General features: G+C 36.4%; 1 pseudogene; it reads right to left on the bottom strand.

Annotated features, from left to right (window-relative positions):
* Positions 1-19,334, bottom strand: part of LOC120144769 — a 60,417-nt pseudogene extending 41,083 nt beyond the window's left edge.

Below are 19,334 nucleotides of genomic sequence, written 5' to 3'. Positions count from 1 at the left end.
CCTGTTAAATATCTTTTAACCCAATTCGATTCGTCCGAAGGGATATGCATCTCCTACACGTTCATTTTCCTGGAGTTCATCCTCATACGCCCCTCTCTATTCTCTTTTCTCACTGGTTCATCCTTCAACAATCCGTTGGATGCCAGAGCATCCTTATATGTTCTTTCATCCCTTAATCGACTCAAAGACTCTGCTCCATCTCTTCTTCTCCAGTTCTTTCCCTTGTTTAACTTTTCTTCTTCCATCTTGGATTTTCTAGTAGCAACTAACCTAGTCTGCTTACTCTCGTATTTTGCAGCCCCTACAGTTACTCTCTTCCCATCAATCCACGTTCCATTTAAATTCGCAATCGCCTTCTTCAAGCCTTCATCCTTCGCGAAGTGAACAAACACAAAAGTATGGTTTCTATACTTTAGTTTGTTAGAAACACTCAGTATGTAAACCCGTAGAACACTACCCTGATGTTGGAAAAATTCCCTAACTGCTCTCCTAGAGACTCTCTTGCTCAGATTATCCACAAACGCCGTCCATTCCTCATCGAAGGATGATTACCTTTGTGACTCTCACACTCTCTCTACCACTCTCTCTCATGTTTTTTCACATATGTTTTTCTTATAATCTTTAATAGATGAAAACACCATCACCTCAAAACCATCCTCATCCATTAAATAATTGAACATCTTGAAAGGTCACTTGCCCCAATTAACTCACCATTTTCAATAATAATAGCATTATGATATGAAACTAACTTAGGAAGTAGAGACTGGTAATTTCAGGGAAGGCTGTCATGAAATTTGTATCCACCAAGAACCTGTCCAGTCTAACAAAAGTTAGAGATTCCTGATTATTGCACCATGTGAAGATTCCCCGGATAAAGGCATATAAATTAGGCCAACTTGATGAATAAAAAGCATAAAAATCTCCATTGAATTCTTGTTTTGTACTCTACCTTTCTTTTCTTCTTCTGTTAAATATACGTTAAAGTCCCCTCCCACACATAAATGTATTCCGTGAATAACCAGATACAAACAAATCTCCTCGTAAAATCTTGCTTTCTCATCCTCCATGGAAGGCCCATATACGTTAATAAAACCACAACTAAATTGATTTGCTCTAAACTTCCCAAAGATGGAAATAAACCTTCTGTTGACAAAATGATCTTTCACTTCAAAAATGTTTTTATCCCAACAACTCAAAAGACCTCCTAAGGAGCCTTCAGTTGGCAATTCTACAAAATCTTGAAGATTATTCAACCCATTCTTTCTAAAGAATGATCTTGGTAAATTTTCCAATTTGGTTTCTTGTAGAAATAGAAAAGATGAATTATTCTTGGAAACTAATTTTTGTACTGCGCGTTGTTTCTCATTCTTTCCCAAGCCACTTACATTCCATATAATTATAACTAACTTTGGCAACATAATATAATAATATAGGAACCTAACCGTCCCACAATAAGGCAGCCACCTTACCTAGCCAATCTTATTCCTTTCTCTAAATTAATTATTTTCTCCAGAAATGTTTTCTTCCCATCCTTGAAAGATACAACATGAAAACTGAGGAAGAGATTGTAGAAATGATGACTTGATCTAACGCATCCCTTATCAAAGTTCTTTTAAACCTCCTATTATTATTCTCCTTAACGATGCCAGAACTGCAGTCTTCCGAATGACATCCTTTATCGGGATTTATTTGTGTTTGAAACTCTATTTAGCTTTGAGAATAAGTGTCTACATGTCATTTTCTAGTAATTGCTACCTTCGGGCCTGCAATAGATAAGGGTTGACACGAACGTAAAACCAATAGCATCTCCCTCTGTTACACAATATGTACATTCCTCATTTCGAAGCCATATTTTTCTCTCCCTTGGCCTTCTGTAAACTCTGTTAAAACAGTCGATCCTCCTTTTCCCATCCAGGGCGCTCTTAATGGATAATCTACTTACTGAAAGATATGTCAAGCTTCCCCTTGATCGATTTTCCGTATAACCTTCAGAAGTCCCTACCTTAACTAATTCCACTGCAGGAGCCCTTTTTCCATCAACTACTCCTTTCTCACATGGAGTTTTCCCATAGTTGACTATGCCCCTGATATTATTAGACAAAACTCGATTCTTTTTCTGACTCACAAACCCGTACCCCTTTAAATCAATTACTGGCCCAGAAGGTTTAATCTTTAAGATAGAGGAATCGGTCTCACTGTTTTCCACTGATTGGGCCTGAGAGCTAGTATCTGAACATACCAGATTCTTGATGCCCAACACCCCAACTCCCCAACATTACTTCTCCTAAAAATGAGGAAGTCTGACACCCCGTTATTAATGTGTTCCCTATCCCAACTTCTCATTGATGACTGTTGTCCCCCACCAATCAAAAAAAACTCCTTGTTTAATCCACGTGTCCACCTTCTGTCATGCATCCTCGATTGACTATTCAGATCCTTCAATGTCTATAGTCATTCGTCTGTCAACTTCCTCCTCCGATGAAGCTTTCTCATTGACTCAATCATCGGTATCTTTCTCTGACATTTTGCTTAGAAAAATGCTTGAAATATGAGACCGATCCTAGGTTTGTACTCACCTTGAAGGACCTACCATACAACCATACATTGATCACCTCCAGGATGTCGAACGGACCGTCGCCCTAACCAAAATTCTTGCCGTCGAAAGATCCTCCATATTTTGTGTTGACTCCTAAATGCATTCCACTGCCCCCACCTGCTAGCTAGCCTTTCTAGAAAAGAATCCATCTAACAAAAAAGAGGGACACCATATAACTCAACCAGGAAGTATGTCATTGGAACTCTAACTTCATTCAGCAAAGGTGCCAACCGATCGAGCTAGAAAAATAACTTCTCTCTCTTATTCATCCATGCCTCTGACATATCTTCGATCGATATGAAAGTGATGATGCAATAATTTCAAACGTATCACCAAATTATAGTCTGAACTTCATAACCCATATTAGTCAGAGCCTTCTGCACCAACTCCATATCGAAAGAGTGTTTGATAATCCCCGTTAATGATCGTTTCATCCAGCTTGAACTTTCAGAAAGGATATACATCTGCCATATGTTCATCTTTGATAACTCTGTAAAAAGACTTAATTCCTAGTCTTTTCACTTAAGTTATTGCTCGTCTAGACAAAGTATACATTACATTTTTAGTTGCATATAGATTATATTAGATTGTGGTGGATAAGTTTTGCTTAGGCAAGATTTATTTGGTTTGACTGATGTTGTTAGAGAGAAAGGGTTGTTTGGGTTGTGTTTGTGTAGGAATCCTACAGAAGAAGAACATTTCAGTCATGACAATGTAAAAGTGCAGAGGCCAACGAAACAGATGAGAACGTGAAGAGAAAATTTATCTCACCAAGGCAAGATTCATTTAAAGAAGTCTAAAGCAGGTGTGGCTATATCGCCTATGTCACACGCCAACCTCAATTATTCTGACAACCGCCAGCTACCTTTTCTTTTTAATTCTGGCAATTAATAACGGCTAGTTAAGGAAACTCCAAAAGTAGACAAATCCCTGGGAGATTTTCCTTATAAATAACCAGCAGTAGCCGCCAAAAGGAAGCAAGGAAGAAGAGAGAATAACATTACCTAAGGCGTGAGTAAGCAACTGCAGTGCTTTCCCACCATCTACCTATCAAACTTCCTTGGTTCCTCCATAGCCAGACGATAGTAGAGCGGTGATCAGGCCTTAAGAGAGGGTGATCACCAAGGCATGCGTGGTGCTGATCAAGATTGTCGCGACAGAGCCCCTGGTTTTGGGAGTCGTTTTTCCTTTGTTTTTAACTCTTTATCTATTTGGGGTTGTATCAAACATTTAATCTTGGATGATCTTTGATAGAACCATGAATGCTTTACTTGGTGTTAAACTTTGTTTTGCTTGAACAATATTTTTTTATGTTTATGAATGATGAAGTATGTTTCACTTATGACTGTTTTGTTCATAGTTTAAATATTTTACATTAGCACTGTAAGAGCATGGAGAGATAGCCTTGGGTTTTGGTAAAACATGTCTTGGCATTGTAAGATCATCGAGAGATAGCCTTTGTCTAGATAAGTGATTCTTACATTCAAGAGAATTAAGATAGATCAACGTGAGCAATGGAATGAATCTGGGATGGTGAAGTTCTAACTTGTCTACCTTAGAGATAAGGAGTGAGTTTCAAATGACTAAAAGGGATAGATGCTAGAGTAGGAGAGACTACGTCCGTAGTTAACGCCAAGAGGTATGGTCGTAGCAACCGTCTAAGAATACCTAGTAATCTTGTCGGGCAGTTTTAGTGAGTCATAATAAGTCATTCTAAACTGAGAATATTTGTTTTCAAGACAATGGTTTAACATAAGTGCTCTGTGACACATCTGAATATGAGAGTTTATTTGCATTATATTTAAATCATCAACTGTTTTATTAGTCTGCATATTAATTTTGCCTCAACCAAAGTTTTCTGGAATCATTAAATCATTTTCTTAGTTCATTAATATTAGTTCTTAGGATAATACTTAGTAGGACTTAGTTTGTGATATTAGTTCTAGTTGTGGTGAAAATATATTTCTAATCCAATCCCTGTGGAGATGATACTCACTCACTACTATATTACTTGCATCGATTATGTATACTTGCACATATTTGTTTGCCTTAGCATATACATTTACAAACGATCACTCTTCTGTCGTCTTATCTTTATTGTCATTCTTATTCTCCATGTATTCCAAATCACTTTGTTGCCTTCTGTTTGTCAAAAGAGCATCTTTATAAGATATATCATCCCTTATACTCCTCGGAATCTTAGCTTTCTCTTTTGACTTTGTTATTTCTTATATATTCGGCCTTGAAGCATCAGTCAGTATTTGTTTTGTCCCCACCGTCCTTAATCGAGAGTTATGATATTTTGCAACTCATACTAATACATTTCTCCCGTCTATCCACGATCCATTTACATTCTCGATAGCCTTCCTCAAACTTGCCTTATTGCCAAACTACACAAAAGCAAAAGTGGAGGATTTGTATTTTGGTTTACTCGTTATGCTTGGGATGAAGACTCACACTACATGACCCTGAAAGAGGAACAGTTCCCTTAGTGCTCGTCTCGAAACTCTCTTACTCATATTATAGATGAGATGTGTCCAAACCTCACCGGCAAAGGACCGATCTTTTAAATTCTCTCCTCTCTCTCTCTCCGCCTCTGCCTCTCTCACTCATATTCTCCGCCTCAGACCTACACTCTCCTAGTTTGAACATTGAGTTTCTCCTACTTACCAAACAGAAGGAAAATAATCTTTAGAATCATAGAGGCTGAAGATGATTTACAATTCCTAAGCTTACTTGGCTTTATGAAGCATCAAGCAACACAAGGGGGAGGAAAGACAAAAATAACCTGAAAACCACCATAATCCATTGTTAAGTCATCCATGTTCTGCCTCTGTTGACCGTACCAATTAAATTTTCTTGGATGGAAAAGATCAGGGATGGGATTACGGAACTTCATCCTTAATAAATGAAGATGACTCATCCCATATTAGTTGTAATCCACCTGAAAGGAAGCGGTGAGATGAGATCTTGAAAACACCATTAAAAAGAAAAGCAGAATTGAGGAAGTAGTATGATTGAGTTTCCAAGGAGAATGGTTTGTATGAAACATTTAATGAAAAAATTATTTTAAAGATAAATAAAAATTCCACAATAAAATTTTCACAATCATTCAACCGAATAATTGTATTTCAAAGTACCCAATTAATGAGAATTAGAAAATCGTATTTAAGTTACTGCCTATATAAGAAATGCATAAACTAATTTAACAATAGATAATACAACAGAGGCCCTCAACAAAGCAGGTGATGAAGTATGGTAGATAGATTTCCAGCATCCCATAACAATATTTTTAACACACATTTTTATTGTAAGATATGTATTCCTAAATTTGTTAAGAAATGGTACAAAACCAATTACCTATTGTGGTATTTTAACAAAGTATTGTAGAATGGTAGAGTATGACAAATAAAAGGGAAGTTCGCAAAACATATGTACATGCTCAACGTGCACGTACATGATAGACAAAAAGTAATTTTTTTTATAGAAGTGTGAGGCCTCATTAAAAACCTCCCTCATAATAGTCCTATTCCCTAAGGAAAGAACCGACTAGCGGAAGGAAGAAAAGAGTACCTTAGTATATTGAAAATAAACAGGTTATATAAGACTTAAAAAACACTGAATACATCAGTTCTCTAGAAGCACACAGAATAACTAAAAAAATCCTTACAATCGCCAATCACCTCCTTCGCTAACTTATCAGCCTCACAATTACAGCTCTTAGGGATCAACCTAACAATAAATGCCTTAGATGATACAATACAGAAAATGTCCTTGACTATATTACTAAAGAAAATATGAGTCGAAGAAGGAGATTCAATCCATTCCACTGCTGACTTGCAATCGTTTTCAACAATCAGTCTACCCTCCGAAACCCACTCTGAAGAGATAAAGATCTCGATGCCTTTTTTGATTGCTTTCAATTCTGCCAAAGGGGGAGGGCTAGGACCAACACTTTCTGAAAAGGACAGGAGAGTAGAGCGATGACAATCTCTTATAATACCTCCAATACCTCCTACCAACCCGTCACAACTAGTCGATCCATCCACATTCATCTTAAAAAAATCAACTAGAGGGGGACTCCAACAAAGCAAAGGCCTACACTTAATCTTTAAAACAGAACTCTTGTATGCAAGGGAATGATCTCCAATCAATGAATCCACCTAGATAGGAACGAGATGATACTTGGCTAGAAACCATTTTGCTAACCTGAATCTAACGATAAAGAAAAGTGTGGATCTGTCAAGTTTCCCTCTATCGACGAATAAACTTATATATAGACGAATTAACCCTCAAATCAGACCACGAGCTAAGAAGGGAAAAGGATCACGAGGCAGAGCTGAGGAAAGATCCCATAAGCTAATTAATTTGTTCATAGTTCCCACGAAACATAGTACGAGATGAAGAGATGTTGGACTGTTTCATCATACTGACTGCAAAATAGACAAAAAATGTATTCTCCCAAGGGAACCCCCTATTCTTCAACTCCACTCTCAATGCTAATTTCTGATGAGAAACCTGCCAAATGAATGTCTCAACTCTTGGAGAAACTAAACCCAACCATACCCATTTCTTTCACAAAAAATTATCCCCAGAGAGCAAAGATAGGTTCATCCTGCAAGATTTAACCGAGAACAGTCCATCCCCATCCCATTCTACAATAAAAAGTCATCAACTGAATCGATCAATATGATGTTATTCAACTTATCCATTAAATCCACCCACTGGACCACTTCCTAATCACATAAATTTCTCCTAGTTTGTATATTCCACTCCCAGCCATTTGAACCATAACTACCAAAATCAACCACATAACCCCTTTATTAGATGAAAGAGCATAAATCCTAGGAAATTGGTTTTTCAAAGGAGAATCATCTATCCAAATGTCGTTCCAAAAAGAGATAGATTTACCATTACCCACTTGAAACTTCGCATGGGTTATAAGGCATACTCCAGCAGAGTCATCCTTCAAGAAACTCTTGACAATTCTTCTCCAGATCCTAGAGTCATGAGAGGAGAAAACCTTGTTGATTGCCATGGTATTACAGCTGACATTGTGTTTGTTGCACAACATTTTTTTCCACAATGAATCTTTTTCAGTGGCAAACTTCCAAACCCATTTACCCAGCAGAGCATGGTTAGTAAGATTCATAACCAAAACTCCCAGACCACCATTACTCAACGATTTACATATTGTCTTCCAATTCACCAGTGAATTCGTTTTTTCTCAGCTCCAACTCCCCAGAGAAAATTTTCCATCAAAGAATTAATATTCTGGCTAGTTTTACAAGGCATTTTAAAAATAGATAAGAAAAAGATGGGTAAGGAAGACATAACCGACTTCAAAAGCACCATTCTACCCGCCATAGATAAAAGTAAGTTTTCCAACCGGTCAATTTCTTTTTGAAATTCTCGATGACTGGTTCCCATAAGGCATCAGAATTCTTTTTTGCCACAAGTGGTAGGCCTAGATATACTGAAGAAAAAGAACCAATTGAACAACCAATGGTCGAAGCCCATTCTTGAAGGATGTCATCTTCTACATTTATACTATAAAGTTTGCTCTTAGCTAAATTTAGATGGAGCCTCGTCAATAAGTTGAAAATCCTCAAAACTCTTCTGATATTTTTAATTTGAGTAAAGAAGCTTGGCAGAAAATAATAAAATCATCAGTAAACTGGAGATGAGACAATCTAAAAGGATTATCAGACTTTCCAATAGTAAATTCGTTAAAGAGACCCAAGTCAGTAGCTTTAGACAACATCAAATGGAGCAATTCACCAATAACATTGAACAGAAGAGGTGAAACACTGCAACCATGTCTTAACCCTTTAGCCATTGGGAACTCTTCTATAGGGGAGCCATTTACTAAAACGAAAATTGATGCAGAAGAAAGATAATATGAAATCCACGAACACCATCTCTCACTGAAGCCCATCTCTTTCATTAATTGAAGAAGATTTGGCCATTCAACTTAATCATATGCTCTATGAAATTCAACTTTAAAAACAACCCCTTTAAGTCATTGTTTCCTCCAAAAATCAATACCTCCATTAGCTAGGAAGGTACAATCCAACAGCTGCCTCCCCGGGATAAAAGCAAACTGAGATAGACTAACAATATCTTTTACAGAAGAAATGAGTCTCTTAGAAAGGACTTTTGAGAGAATTTTATAAAGACTACCAAAAGACTAATTTATCTATAGTCTTCTAAACTCTCAGGATTAATTTTCTTTGGAATAAGGGTAATAAAAGCATGATTAACCTTGTGATCCCACTTTCTTCCACTATAGAAATCTAAAAAGAACTTCATAATCTGCTCCTTTAGACTAGGCCATTATTTTTTGTCAAATCCCATAGTAAAACTTCTGGACCATAGGCTTTTGCGTTGTCAGAGGATGAAATGGCTTCCCACGCTTCTTGTTCTGAAAAATGCTCCTCAAGGAAAGCACTTTGAGAAGCTGACAATTTTGCAAATACAAAATTGATGGTCTCGACTTCCAACATTGATTTGGTATTATAAGTTGCCTTGAAAAATTGGAAACAAGGGACTTAATCTTTTATGGAGCTGAGACTACGTTCCCTTAGACTTTCAAGGTAGAAATAACATTGACTTTATTCATATTCAGAGCACTGAGGTTAAAAAACATCGTGTTTTTGTCTCTATCTTTGATCCATCTCGCTCTCGACTTCTGAAACCAAATGCTTTCATCAATCCTATACAACCTCCAAAGATCTTTTTTAAACTGCATCAACTGGTCCCACTCCCCCAAATATATGCTTTCTCCTTGTGACTTAATCTCCAAAACATTTATTTTACCTTCTAACTCTGAAATAGAATCTTTCAACCTAAGATGAAAGTTGTCAGACCAGTTTCTGATCATCTTTTTAGTACCCTGTAACGTACTGAAAATTTAATTATTCTTCTTATTCGAGGCTGCTAAGGATGATTTAACCATCTCATCAAAACCTTCTTCCTTAAAAGATAGTTAAAAAATCTAAACGGTATGGGGCCATAATTTAAACTATTATCTTCCAACACTATTGGATTATGATTGGAAAGGGATTTCGGGAGAATGCGCTAAGAAATATTTAGAAAACTGTTCATGAAACTACCACAAATTAAAAAATGGTCAAGTCAAACCCATGTTGGAGAATCTTTTTTATTGCACCAAGTGAATGTTCCTCCCGACAAAGGAAGGTCAATGAGATTGACTTGTTGTGCATAGGAATGAAGAAGGTCGATGGCATGACAATTTTGTGATTTCCCTATCTTTTCTCATGTGTCAAGATATACATTAAAATCACCCCCAATGCAAACTGGGAAATTCCAACTAGATACATAATTCAATGACTCCCTGAAAAACTCTTCATTTTCAACTTCTATTGAAAGGCCATAAACATTGATAAAAACACACTCTGCTTTGAACTCCTATAAACTTCCCAAAAATGCAATGAATCTATTGTGAATGTGTTGGCCTGTGACTTCAAACAAGTTTTCATTCCATATACAAAGCAACCCACCCGCAGACCCCTCAGCTGGAGAAAAAATCACTCCCTTTAGTAAATTCCCCCTATCTTCCTTCTAAACATCAATTGGCACTGATCTAGCTTAGTTTATTGTATAAATAGGATTGACGATTTGATATTTTTAACAAGCCTTGCCACTGCTATAGACTTCTCTCTTCTCCCGAAGCCTTTTATAGTCCACGAGATAATACTTAATTTAGTCATTAATAAATTTATTACCAAACTCCAAAAACCAAAAGCCGTATAAAACAAAAGTTCTCTAGAGTATTATCATACCCTATCTTCTCCTGATCCTTTCTTCAGACTTACAATTTTTTCGATGAAAGCCTTTTCCCTTTCCTTGAAAAAAATTCCTAACATCTGAAAGACATCCCAGGTAGCCAAAGCTTCCTCCAAAAACACCGAGAATGAGGAGGAAAAAATTGTAGAACTACTGACCATGTCCAAAGTTTCACTAATCAAAGTCATTATCCTCCTACTGCGGTCTTTCTCAATCCATGAAACAACATGACATCCTACTAAAAAATCTCTGTATACATACTGGAATGGGTAGGAATCATAGATATATTCGGAGAATTGACAGAACCATTATTACCCATGTCCTGACCTTCACCCGAATCTGTTGAAAAGGACCGCTGACCCGTTCTATAACCTCTTATCTTCTTAACTTATTTGGAAGAACCGCTGTTTGCACTGGTACCTCTTCATTACCCGAACGAAACCAGACTCACCTTTTTCTAGATCTGTTGTACACTCTATCATAACTTCATCTCTCCCTCTTTCCATCTGGGCATTTCTAATTGATAATCGGCTGGACATTGGATGCGATAGACTCCAGCGCTGAAAACCTTGCGAGTTAAATTCTTGATTTACCTTCAATAGCCCTTTTTTAACTACTTCCACAACAAGAGAATATGCTACTATTATATTATCTCCCTCACGTGTATCCTCTCCAGTGTTGTCTATTCCAACATTTTTTTAGGGTATTAAACGAAACTTATTATGCTTACCATAACTTCCCCACTTAAAGTTAAAAACGGGCCCAGCAGGTGAGAGTTTCTTAATTGGAGAATTGGATTCCCAATTGTCATTAGAATGGGTTAAAGGATCCGGGTCCACTTCTTTCCTCAACCCAAGACCCGCAAAATCCCCTTTTGAATTTTCCCATTTTCAAGGGAACCTGACACCCCATTAATAGAAGGTTCCATGTAAGACTTTTTTTTTCAATGATGTCCCCCACAAACTTTTCTCAAACCCCCCAAATCACTTTGCTCCAACTACATGTCCACCTTTGACCGAACCTCCTTAGAAGACAACACACGTTCCGCTACTACCAGTGCAGGACGTTTGCCTCATCTTCCTCCGTCGAGACATCATCATTGTACCACACATCTAAAACCCTTTCCATCTCTTCCCTGAAAGTTTAGAATATTTTTTATCAACCGATCTCAACTTAATTTTAACTTTAAAAGATCTGTCATATGACCCTATATTAATTATTTTTGGGACATCAAAAGGGCTCGCCACCCTGATTAGTAATCTCGCCGATGATAGGTCCTCCCTTTTTCTTATCTCCTCAGTAATACATACTAACTTCCTCCACATCCGAATAAGTTTCTCTAGAAATGATTAACTCTACCAAATAATACGTCAATGGAACACCTTCATCATTCAACGATGAGCCAACCAGTCAAACCAAAAGAAAATCTCCTCTCGATGATTAGTCCACGATTTTGAGAACTCTTCATTAGACTTGAACATGATGATGTATGAATTCCATACATATCCCCATCTCACAATTTTTACTTCAAATCCCTAATTTGCCAAAGCTTTCTGCACCTAGTTCGGATCGAAAGAGGATTTGATAACCCTCGTTAAAGAACTTTTCATCCAGCTGGATTCTTTCGTAGGAATATGCATTTCCCATACTTTCCTTAACCCCTTTGTAGCTTGCATTGGACCTCCCTTATTAACCCTTGTTTCTTGTTTGATTCTCGATCTGTTCTCTACGTTCAACACTTCCTTGTACGTTCTGCCATCCCTCAGGCTTCTTAATAACTCGACATCTTCCTCAGACCTTTTTTTCATAACTTAATGGCTTGTTAACTTCTGTCTAGAATCTGCCATCATCAGCTACTCTTTTCCTATATTTATTATATTTTGCTACCCCCACCAAAAATCTCTTCCCATCTATCCATGTTCCATTAATATTATGTATTGTCATTCTTCTATTGACCGCCTTCGCAAACTGGACAAAGGCGAACATTGAAGATTTATAATTCAGTTTATTCGTATAACTTGGGATGAAGACCCTCACAACTGTACCATGATGATTGAATAGTTCCCTTAATGCTCTCTAGAAACCCCTTACTTAGATTGTCAACAAAGATAGTCCATTCATCACAGAGGAAGAACGACCTTTCAAACTCACACACACACACACTCTACCTCTAGTACCTATTATTTGATATTGTGGACTTACTAAGATGATCTTCTATTCTACAGCTCTGATTGGGGCTCTAAATGAGAAAAAGTAATTAGTGATTAACTGTAGTACTAACATCCACATAAAAGTACTTACAAGAAACTCGAGAATAAATGGAATGTGTGATTCATGAGGCTGTAATATTTTATCCAACATGGAACCTGTCTGAAAAACCATGACCAATGACCTATGAGTTTCTTAAGTAAATTCCTAAATCAAAACTATTAAGAGCCTACAATGTAAAAGCATAAACAAAAAGTGGCAATCAAATGTTATCTATGAATTTCTAATTGCCATATAACCTAGGGAACAATTTGAAATTGCTTTCTTTAAAATATTGAAACAAAGATAAAAATGTAACAGAGAAACATGTTATTCTAATTAATAGGTATGCTAAACATAATAGACCACTTATGACAAAAATCATCTTACAGGTCAGCATAGATCTTAGAACGGAATGAAAATAGTCTAAAACATTAAATCAAAGAAAATATGAAGTCCATGAATGAAAATGATAACAAAACATTGAATAACATTAACAAGTTCTAACCAAAAGAAGATTGGCAGCACGAGAGACATCGTGAGTTTGGTAGCTTTAATCATGTCAAGGTCCTCAATATCTAGTCTAAGTGAATACAAAAAGTTATCAAAAAAATAATAATGATAATTGCAGAGATTAGATTCTTAAATTAAGGAGATTGAGTAAGATTTGTAAATATTTTATTAGTTAGGATCCCTAACTCTAAGGGATTATTTTATTACTAAAATTAGTATCTTTCCTAGTTTAGAAGTTACCTAAGATAAGGCATATGCTTGTATATTTAATTGTAAGTTTTCCTCACGTTCAATATATGAGAATTATAGTAAGATTCATGGCTTTTGACATGGTATTAGAGACACTTGTTTTTGGGTCGTAATCTTCTTATTGAGCAATTTTTTATTATTTCCTATCATTCCTTAAGAAAGTATAGCACCTGATCGGCAAAATATGGGTTATATGGGTGATTACATCAGTACTAAAATTGTTCAAGGAGACACAATGAGTGAGGGAAGTTACTCTAATATGATAAGTGACTTACAAAACATACAAGTCGCCTATAGATTGAATGGTAAGAACTACTTTAAGTGGTCACAATTGGTTCGAACTTTCCTAAAAGGAAGAGGTAAACTTAGTAATCTCCTCGGAAAGGTTCTGAGGAAGGAGATCCCATATTCGAGGCTTGGGATGAACAAGACTCATTAGTGATGTCTTGGTTATAGAATTCAATGGTGCTTGAAATTAGTGATACATATATGTTTCTTAGAACAGCCTATGAGATATGGGAGGCTGTAAAATAAACCTATTAGAAGGTTTAACATGCTGCCAAGATTTATGAAATCAAGAGTAAGATTTCAGCCACCAAACAAGGAAGCAAATCAATTACAAAGTATTCTAACATGCTACAGAATCTTTAGCAGGAAATAGACCACTATCAATGCATTAAGATGAAATACAGTGAGAATGCAATAATTCTAAAGAGATTTGTCAAAAAATGTAGGATTTATGACTTTTTTGTTGGACTAAATATAGAATTTGATATAGTGAGAGTCCAGATTCTAGGAAAAGAAGATCTTTCCTCACTGAATGAAACTATTGCTATCATTCTGCTAAAAAATAAAGAAGATGAGTGATGGTGGTTGAAAACAATCAAGTATAATGTTCATCCTTGGTTACTAGGGTTGTTCCTGAGGGACTAACACGTCTGGAACAACAAAGTATTGAAGGTATACCAGAAGGAACAAGGACAGTGAACAGGACTCCTTATGGTGTACATACTGCAAAAAGCCTCGCCACACTAAAGAGAAATGCTAGAGGTTACACGGGAAGCCTCAGTCAGCAAGTAGGAACTTCATAGAGAAATGAGGCTCAACAAGGGGATAGAATAGAGCTTATGCAACCAAACAAGTGGCTAAGGAATCAGATGAACAATCTGTTAAGTTTAACTGAGAAGAAGTAGAAAAATTAAAGAATCTATTGGAATCCATAGAAAAACCATCCTCTACAGGTACATGCAATATGGTTTTCTCAGGTATATAATTTTCCTCTTCTCAGAATTCTAATGCCTTGGAATCATCCACCCACATACCTCCCTAAAACTCCTAGGTAATTGACTCAAGAGCCATTGATCATATGACTAGTTCCCCACTAAAATTCCTCACCTACACTTACTGCCCTAGCAATAAGAAAATCACAGTTGCAAATGGTACTATGGTAACAGTTGCCAACAAAGGAGATATTGCCATTAGTAAAACCCTATTACTTAAAAATATCCTACATGTGCCAAAACTATTTACTAACCTTATTTCTATTCCAAATCTTATCAAAGATACTAGTTGCGATGTTTTGTTTCATTCTATTCAATGCATTTTTCAAGAGCAAAAATGAAGAGGATGATTGGGCGTGCTAGGGAAATAAACGGCCTATACTACCTTGAAGACCTTAGTGGACCAACTAAAGTATTGAATACCCAATCGTTGTCTTTTTTATCCGAATCTATATCCAATAAAGACCAAATTTGGCTACATCATTTTCGCCTTGGTCACCCACCTTTTAGATTCTTAAAAGCTATGTTTCCCTCCCTGTGTAAATCCTTAAATATTGAAGAATTTTATTATGAAGTTTGTGAACTTGTAAAACATAAACGTTCATTTCCCAACAAGTAATAAACGGACCAACAGTCCCTTTACTCTTATTCACATGATGTTGGGGGTCTTCCACTATTCCTAACATAACTGAGGCTAGATGGTTTCTGTCTTTTATATACGATTGTACTTGGGTTACTTGGATTTACCTACTGAAATAGAATTTAGTTGTTACTTCTACTTTTAAAACCTTCAACACCATGATTAAGACTTAGTTTGGGGATTAAATAAAGCGAATTAGATCAGACAATGCAAAGGACTACTTTAATCAAGTCATATTCCCTTATTTCTTAGAAAAATGTATTATACAAGAGTCCTCTTGTGTAAATACTCCCCAACAGAATGTGATAGCAAAAAGAAAGAATGGACATCTCATGCCATAACTAGAGCCCTTTTATTTTAAAACAAGGTCCCTAAAAGGTACCGGGGAGAGGTTGCATAAACTTTCACTTACATGATAAACAAACTACCCACTAAAGTCCTTGAATCCCAAAGTCCCCTTCAAAATTCTTTCCAAATTTTAGCCCATCTCTTAACCTAAAACCGAGGGTATTTGGGTGTGTTGCTTTTGTTCACATCCATTCTCAAAGTCGAGGTAAAATTGATCCAAGGGCATTGAAATGTATATTCATTGGCTATTCCTCTACTCAAAGGGCTACAAGTGCTACCATCCACCTACAAGGAAATATTACACCTCCGCTGATGTCACTTTTGTGGAAAAAGAGTTATTTTAAAGTTCTTTATCTTCAGGGGAGATATAATTTAGGGAAGATAAGGATGCATATTTGTTTTTATTTCAACCCTTTATTGATCTTCCTACATCTACACCTATACAACCTAAACCTATACAACCTGCTCCTACTCCATCTTCTTCTCCCCCGTTAAAACCTAATACTCTTCAAACTCCTCAACCAAACATTAATACATCACATCCCAATATTCAAGACACTACTTATCCCCTAAGGGTCTATTCGAGGAGAAAAACACCTATGCAGATTCAATAATTCCCTTCTCATGCTCTTGCTCCTATACCATTTGAGGCACACTCTAAAACTTCTTCTGAAAAAATTATATTGAAAGTATTATATCTACTTCTGATTTTGAATTATATATTGCTATTAGAAAAGGAAAAAGATCTTGCACCACCAAACATCATTCTATTTGTTTATGACCTACAAAAACCTATCCACAAATTACATAGCCTTCCTTACTAGCCTAAATGACATTACTATTCCTAAAACAATATCTGATGCATTAGAAAATAAGAACTGAAAACATACTATGAAAGAATAAATGGAGGCACTGGAAAAAATAAGACATGGGATTTAGTGAAGCTGCCAGAAAGGAAAAACAATGGGATACAATTGGGTGTTTACTGTCAAGTATAAGTCAGATGGTTCTTTAGAAAGGAACAAAGCAAGATTGGTGGCAAAGGGGTACTCTTAAACCTATGGGATCGACTATCTTGAAACATTTTCCCCTGTTGCAAAGATGAATACAATGAGGGTCCTAGTGTCCTTAGTAGCTATTCAGAGATGGAATTTGCAACATTTTGACATTAAGAATGCCTTCTTGCATGGGGACCTTGAAGAGGAAGTGTACATGGATATTCCACCTAGATTTAGTTCAAATACTGGACAGACAGTTTTCAGATTGAGGAAAGCTCTATATGGACTAAAACATTCCCCAAGAGCTTGGTTTGGAAGGTTAACTAAAGTAATGCTAAGACAAGGTTTCAAACAGAGTCAAAGTGACCATACTATGTTTGTGAAACACTCTCCTTCAGGGGGAGTAAATGTATTGTTGGTATATGTAGATGATATAATTGTTACAGGTAATGATTCTGAAGGAATTGATAGTTTAAGAGTGTCTTATAAAAGAGTTTAAAGTGAAGGAGCTTGGAAGATTAAAATACTTCCTTGGTATTGAGGTGACACACTTACAACAAGGAATTTTTATATTCAACAGAAGTATACTTTGGACTTGTTGAAGGAAACTGGAAAACTAGAATGTAAACCGACAGAAACTATATAAGTCAATCACAAGCTTGGAGACTCAAAGGAGGATGATATGGCAGTTGACAGAAGTTTATTTCAGATACTCGTGGGAAGACTTATCTATTTGTCACACACCAAGCCATACATAGCATATGTTGTTGGGGTTGTGAGTCAATTCATGCACAATCCTAAGGAATCACACCTAAAGGTTGTAGTCTAAATTTTGCAATACTTGGGGAATACCAGGCAAAGGAATTCTGTTTAGAAGAGGGGGAACTTGACTTTGTAAGCATACACGGATACAGACTATGCAGGATCCATAATTGATAGAAGATCAACCTCAGGCTACTGTACTTTCGTTGGAGGAAACTAAGTTACTTGGCGAAGCAAAAAAATAGAATGTGGTGGCCATATCCAGTGCAGAAGCTGAATTTAATGCTATGGCATTGGGAATTTGTGAGTTATTATGGCTTAAGATTATTTTAGAAGACTTGAAGCTAAAATGGAATGGACCGATGAAACTATACTGTGATAACAAGTCAGCAATCATCATTGCTCCTAATCCAGTTCAACATGACAGAACAAAACATGTTGAAGTAGATAGACATTTCATAAAAGAGAAACTTGATAGCATGATCTGTACTCCCTATGTGACCACTGGAGATCAAGTTGCATATATACTTACCAAGGGACTACCTGGTAAGTATTTTCAGAAGTTAACAGGCAAGCTGAGGCTGAGGATGGAAGACATCCATGCCCCCAGCTTGAGTGGGAGTGTCAAAGATTAGATTCTTAAATTAAAGAGATTGAGTAGATTTGTAAATATTTTATTAGTTAGGATCCCTAACTCTAAGGGATTGTTTTATTATTATAATTAGTCTCTTTCCTAGTTTAGAAGTTACCTAAGATAAGGCATAAGCTTGTATATTTAATTGTAAGTTTCCCTCACTTTCAATATATGAGAATTACAATAAAATTCATTGCTTTTGACAATACTAATATAATATAGTCTTTGGATACAAGTGAATCTTCACAAATAGCTCTTCAGATGAATGATAACCATAAAATTTCTTTGCTCGTACAAGGCTGCAACCATGGACATGGTGATGATTTGAACCAACAACACCTTTCAGCTACAAGTAAAATTCAAAACAAATTCAGATCATATCTGCTGCATCAGCAACATAGCTATCGAAAAAAGGCCAAAACCACAAATCAACAATCACAACTCCATGAATTTAACTGAACATAGTTTCAAGGCTTTTTCTAAGGCTAGAGCTAAGGCATGTATGCATGCATCATCTGCTATAAATTAGATAAGGAGTGCAATTTATTTTAAATATTACCCATACAATAAACAAAATGCAAAGAGCATCAAACATGCTCAGTACCTTCCTGGTGTGTAGGAGTGCTCTGAGGTAACAAATTCGCCAATGGAACATATAAATAAGGCAAAGCCTAGGAGATGGAAAATGCAACAATCAAGACCTCATAAACAAGGAAGTAATTATAGTTAAACAAACTCACCTGTAACAAGGACTACGAATGGTTCTTTCTCATTCATACTAAGAAGGCTTGGTTAATAATATATGCAAATACATGATGCAGGCTGATGAGCTCCATTTGCTTGTCAATCTCCAATTACAAAACAAATAACAGCTCGACCATTCATAAAAGACAACAATTTTGTTAATTAATTACAAACCCAAGTCATGATCAAGAAAGAAAATAGAATAGGAATCTTACTCTATGAATATGCAAACAAGTCTTCTGACCAGCCGGTGTCGAACCATAAATTCTTATAACTGGAACTTCATTAACTTTTCCACCTTCAAAAATTTCAGCAATTGTAGCTTTATCAGAAACAACAGTAGCTACACAACGTTTTGGATTTAGTCGGTGATAAAAAGAAAAATTGCAAATGAAATAGTACCTTGAATGCTATTGTAACAAATACCGAAGTCGGGGATTGGCGGTGCCATGTAATGATCGATGGACACTATTCGAACGCAGAAAACGCTCGAATCCGATTGCGATTTTGACAT

This window comes from Hibiscus syriacus, unplaced genomic scaffold (genome assembly GCF_006381635.1).
Source record: "Hibiscus syriacus cultivar Baekdansim isolate YM2019G1 unplaced genomic scaffold, ASM638163v2 tig00002317_pilon, whole genome shotgun sequence".
Lineage (NCBI taxonomy): Eukaryota > Viridiplantae > Streptophyta > Magnoliopsida > Malvales > Malvaceae > Hibiscus > Hibiscus syriacus.
The sequence above is the reverse complement of the archived record's forward strand: the minus strand, read 5'-3'. Positions and strand labels throughout refer to the sequence as shown.